The sequence below is a fragment of the Schistocerca piceifrons genome, chromosome 5 (assembly GCF_021461385.2).
Source record: "Schistocerca piceifrons isolate TAMUIC-IGC-003096 chromosome 5, iqSchPice1.1, whole genome shotgun sequence".
Taxonomy (NCBI): Eukaryota; Metazoa; Arthropoda; class Insecta; order Orthoptera; family Acrididae; genus Schistocerca; species Schistocerca piceifrons.
The window spans coordinates 219,346,320-219,352,419 of NC_060142.1; the positions used below are offsets into that span (position 1 = coordinate 219,346,320).

The following is a 6,100-nucleotide window of genomic DNA, read 5'->3' on the forward strand; positions in this document are numbered from 1 at the left end:
CATTTATGCAGTAAACGAGGTTGGCTTTATTCTGACATAACTCACAGGATTCAGAAAGGCTTATTATTTTGGTGAAGTTTATTCCTGCACTGTAGGAATACTTTGATTATTTTCTTTTTTATGGTGTGATAACCAGTTTATAAATTTTCATACTGTATGTACAATTTTTTCCCAAGTACATGGAGTTAGACAATTTGCATAACTCTCATCCTGGACAAATTCTAACTTCACCTCACCATTCAGTGTATGCTCGATGAAAAACCAGGCATAACCACCAGTGGAGCATTTGACATTACATTACGAGTACTTTTGCTACACTGAATATTTTTTCATACATTTTGAATATATGTTGTTTTGTTGTTGCTCTTGTTGTCTTGGTATTCAGTCCAAAGACTGGTCTGATGCAGATCTCCATGGTACTCTACCCTGTGAGAGCCTCTTCAGCTCTGAGTAACTACTGCAACATACATCCTTCTTAATCAGCTTACTGTATTCATCTCTTGGTCTCCCTCTTCCTTCCAGTACTAAATTATTGATTCCTTTTTCTAGTTAGGTTGTATCACAAATCTCTCTTCTCCCCAATTCTGTTCCCTACCTCCTCATTAGTTACAAGATCTACTTGTTTAATCTTCAGCATTCTTCTGCAGCACCAAATTTAAAAAGCTTCTATTTTCTTCTTGTCTAAACTGTTTATCGTCCATGTTTCATTTCCATACATGGCTACACTCTATACAAATACTTTCAGAATGGTCTTCCTGACACTTAAATCTATACTCAATGTTAACAAATTTCTCTTCTTTGGTAACACTTTTCTTGCCATTGCTAGCCTAGGTTTTATATCCCTCCTACATCAACCATCATCAGTTATTTTGCTTCCCAAATAGCAATACTCATCTACTACTTTAAGTGTCTCATTTCCTAATGTAATTCCCTCACATTGCCTGATTTAATTAGACAGGCAACGACCTTGCCACAGTGGATACACTGGTTCCCGTGAGATCACCAAAGTTAAGCGCTGTCGGGCGTGGTCGGCACTTGGATGGGTGACCATCCAGGCTGCCATGCGCTGTTGCCATTTTTCGGGGTGCACTCAGCCTCGTGATGCCAATTGAGGAGCTAACTGACCGAATAGTAGAGGCTTCGGTCAAGAATACCATCATAACGACCGGGAGAGCGGTGTGCTGACCCCATGCCCCCCCCCTTTTTTTTTACATTCCATTATCCTTGTTTTGCTTTTGTTGATGTTCATCTTATACCCTCTTTTCAAGAGACAGTCCATTCCGTTCAACGGCTCTTCCAAGTCGTTTGCTGCTTCTGACAGAATTACAATGTCATCATCAAACCTTGAAGTTTTTATTTCTTCTCGCTGGACTTTAATTCCTACTCCAAATTTTTCTTTTGTTTCATTTACTGCTTGCTCAAGATACAGATTGAATAACATCAGGGATAGACTACAACCCTGTCTCACTCGTTTCTCAACCACTGCTTCCCTTTCATGCCTATTGCTTTTCTAATTGCTGCCTGATTTCTGTACAAGTTGTAAATAGCTTTTTGCTTCCTTAATTTTACCATTGCTACCATCAGAATTACAAAGTGAGCATTCCAGTCAATATAGTCAAAAGTTTTCTCTAAATCTACAAATGCTATAAATGTAGGTTTGCCATTCCTTAACCTACCTTCTATAAGAAGTCGTAGGATCAGTATTGCTTTGTGTGTTCCTACATTTCTTGAGATCCAAACTGAAGTTCCCTGAGGTCAGCTTCGAACAGCTTTTCCATTCTTCTGCAAAGGATTTGTGTTATTATTTTGCAACTATGACTTATTAAACTGATTTTTCAGTAATTTTCACAACTGTCGGCACCTGCTTTCTTTGAAATTGGAATTATTATATTATTTTTGAAGTCTGATGTTATTCCGCCTGTCTCATACATCTTGTTCACCAGATGGAAGAGTTTTGTCATGGCTGGCTCTCCCAAGGCCGTCAGAAGCTCTAACAGAATGTTGTCTACTCTCAGAGACTTAAGTCTTTCAGTGCTTTGTCAAATTCTTCACACAGTATCATATCTCCCTTCTCATCTTCATCTACACCTTCTTCCACTTCAATAATATAGCACTCAAGTACATCTCCCTTGTAAAGACCCTCTGTACACTCCTTCCACCTTTCTGCTTCCCCTTCTTGCGTAGGACTGGTTTTCCATCTGAGCTCTTGACATTCATACAGGTGGTTCTCTTTTCTCCAATGGTCTTTTAATTTTCCTGTAGGCAGCATCTATCTTTCCCCTAGTGATATATGCTTCTACATCCTTATATTTTTGTCCTCCAGCTATTCCTGCTTAGTCATTTTGCCATTCTTGTCAGTCTTATTTTTTAGACATTTTTACTGCCTTTCACCTGCTTCATTTGTTGCATTTTTATATTTTCTCCTTTCATTGATCAAATTCAATATCTCTTGTGTTACCCAAGGATTTCTAATAGCCCTCATCTTTTTACCTACTTGATCCTGTGCTGCCTTCACTATTTCATCTCTCAAATCTACCCATCCTTCTTCTACTGTATTCCTGTCCCCTTTACTTATCACTCATTCCCTAATATTCTCTGTGAAACTCTCTGCAACCTCTGGTTCCTTCAGTTTATCCAGGTTCCACCTTCTTAAAACGCTGCCTTATTTCAGTTTCTTTAGTTTTAATCTACAGTTCATAACCAAGAAATTGTGGTCAGAGTCCACATCTGCCGCTGAGAATGTCTTACAATTTAAAACCTGGTTCCTAAATCTCTGTCTAACCATCATATAATCAATCTGAATCCTTCCGGTGTCTCCAGGTCTCTTCTATGTATACAACCTTCTTTCATGATACATAAACCAAATGTTAGTTATGATTAAATTATGCTCTGTGCAAAATTCTACCAGGCAGCTTCCTCTTTCATACCTTTCTCCCAGTCCATATTTACCTATACTTTTTCTTCTCTACCTTTTCCTACAATTGAATTCCAGTCCCCCATGGCTATTAAATTTTCATCTCACTTAACTACCTGAATAATTTTTTTTATCTCATCATGTATATCCTCTGTCTCCTCCTCATCTGCGGAAGTAGTTGGCATATAAACTTGTACTGTGATGGGTGTGGGCTTCATGTCCATCTTGGCTACAATAATGTGTTCACTATGCTGTTCATAGGACCTTATCTGCATTTCTATTTTTTTTACTCATTATTAAACCTACTCCCACATTACCCCTATTTGATTCTGTATTTATAACCCTGTATTCACCTGACCAGAATTCTTGATCCGCCTGCCATCGAACGGCACTAATTCCTACTGTATTTAACTTTAACCCATTCATTTCCCTTTTTAAATTTTCTAATCTACCTGCCCAATTAAGGGACCTGACATTCCACACTCTGATCCGCAGTTTTGTTTCTCTCGATAATGATGTCCTCTTGAGTAGTCCCTGCCTGGAGATCCGAATGGGGGACTATTTTACCGCCGCAATATTGTACCCAAGAGGATGCCCTCATTGTTTAACCATACAGTAGAACTGCAAGGCCTTGGGAAAAATTACAGCTGTAGTTTCCCCTTGTTTTCATATTTATTGTTTTACACTTACAAAAATGTCTTGTTCTTTGTTAGGAAATTCTCATAAAATGTGTTTGATGAAAGGTTCTTTGTTCTCATATTAAACACTGAACTATTTCAATTGCATATTTATCCATATTAAGTTACAAGTTTTCAAACACATATACAAACATATTCAATGAAATGTTTTTCACATACAGACTTTTCATTAACAAGACTGTGTTCCTATTAATGGATTACACAACCTTTATATCTGCATATTCTGGAAAACTGTCCTTTTCATTATTTAAATCACTTTCATGTATAGTGAGACACTATATTCCACAAACTGACTGTATCAGAATTTTAATTGGACATGATAAATGGAATTGTTCTTATTTTGTTTCTTGGTCCATCAGTGGACAGACTGTTGTTCAGGTGAATGGTGTGTGGTTTGAGGCATTGAAAGGGGACCTTCATGATGACAACATGAGGACCAATGTACTTGAGTATTAGGAACAAATAACTATAGCTTCCAGAGGAGAAAAAACAGAGGTGTACTCTGTTTTCTTTTTCTCTCCCCCCCCCCCTTTTTTTTAAAAAAAAAAAAAAAGATCTTAACTCGTAGCAGCTTATAATCCTAGGGAAGGACAGTCTAAGATTTTTTTTATAGCAAAAGTTGTCATTTTTGCTCTGCTGTCAATTTCAACTACTTACATGTCACATGTTCTATGACTATAAGTGTACCGGTACATCACTGTTCATGACCACCACAACCCCTTACATAGGATGTTCTTGTAGTCTGCCACTTGCAGTCTTATTATCATCTGAGCAAATTATGAAGTTTTCTTAAGTGGCTAAAGGCACACAGTTTATTTCTTAGTAATTCCATCAAGTAGCCTGATTGTCATCCCGTGACAGTTACTCAGTGCTAGTGACACCTCACTCCAGTTCACATGCATCCCGCAAGATGTCTTCTCAGCTTCTATCCTGTGTAATCAAGGATTGCAGTACTTCCTTCACTGATACACCACTGAAGAGAGTTCTTCAGCACAGAAGTCACTGCTTACAGTTAAGTTCAGTTCACAGTTTATTCCTCAGATCAACACTACAATTTTCTTATTTTGTCCATGGTGCAGCACTAGCACATACATGTGTAATTAGACTAGCTAATGATTTTGCTTATACTGTCAAACTGGGTATACAGATCTATCATACCATTTCACATCCTCACAATATAGCTCTTTCAGACTGCCATCCCGAATCCCACATTATTGTACCATCCTATAATTAAATGAAATAATCTTTTATCATCCTAATAACCATTTTTAATCTAAAAATATACATATTCTTTAGGCACATCTGTTTCTGGGCTGGTTTTAAGATGCTCTTAGCTGGTATTTCATATGCAAACAGCCAGCAACTCAGCACTATGTGGAAATGTTGCTGTTTGTCCCCTAATAATGTATTTTCCCTTACATCCACCTGTCCCAAGCTTAGTGAGAAAAAAATTGCTTAGCAACATGAACCAGCCGAGTAATGAATTTAATCTTCTATTAAATTCCGCAGTAAAATTTTTGATTTTAGCTCTATGTTTCTTTTAGAGCACTTTGAGTGATTCTAAGTCAGTATTGTTGAATCTCATTATCTACATTATTACAATGGGGAAAAAACTTCTTTGCTTCAAAGTGATTCAGCTTTCGTTCTATAGCTATTCTCATAAATATTTCCTCAAACAGAAAATTCTCTCTCTCTCTCATACATTATGTCTTCTGCAAAATCATAAAATAGTTGTGTTTTCTATACTATGTACCAGTGGTGTAGAGAACATAACTGGTGGCTGAACATCCCCCCTAGCTCTCAGGGAAAGGAAAAATATAGTGTGGTAAGCTGTTTTCCTTTTAAAAAAAGATTTTAAAGTCGCTATTATGCAGGTTTTCAACAGAGTTGCAACTGGAACCTTTTGCAAATTGCCATTCGTCTTTAAAAATATTAAAAATACTCCATACCTCCAGGTATACCCCTCCCCACCACCCCTCCCAAACAAACTATTGTGGCGCTCTTGAGTACTTTCTGTAGCATTATCTTGCGGTTTAAACTGCTTGTGCAAAGGTTGCCCCAGAACTACTGCAAAATTATCAACCCTGCTCGAAAGCAGTCGCCCATTTTAGCGTGGTGCAGAATGTGACAGCTTTGTCTTGTTAACCACTCCGGTTAATATCTGCACAACCTCCGGTATACCTTCACGCACTCCTTAGTTCCGATATTCCGGTAGATAATTCTTTCACCATCTTAGTCTGTCTACCTGAAAGTGCAGCAAGCATGGACGCAAGCTCGTTCTGCTTCTGCACGACCTTTAAAATCTTCGCCATTTCTGTAACCACAACCTCCTGCTTTTCTGCTATAGTATCTTACTTTTTAGAATTCTCTGAAATCTTATGAGCCACACCCTCCTGGTTTTTGGCTATAGCGTCCTGATTTTATGATATTTCAGTCACTGCCGAAACCACGGATTCGAATTTTTTTCAAAGTTAAGCATCGGATTTGC

General features: G+C 37.9%; 1 pseudogene; it reads left to right on the top strand.

Annotated features, from left to right (window-relative positions):
* The first annotated feature begins 957 nt into the window (after positions 1-957).
* LOC124799632 lies at positions 958-1,075 on the top strand (annotated as a pseudogene).
* Positions 1,076-6,100: the final 5,025 nt, after the last annotated feature.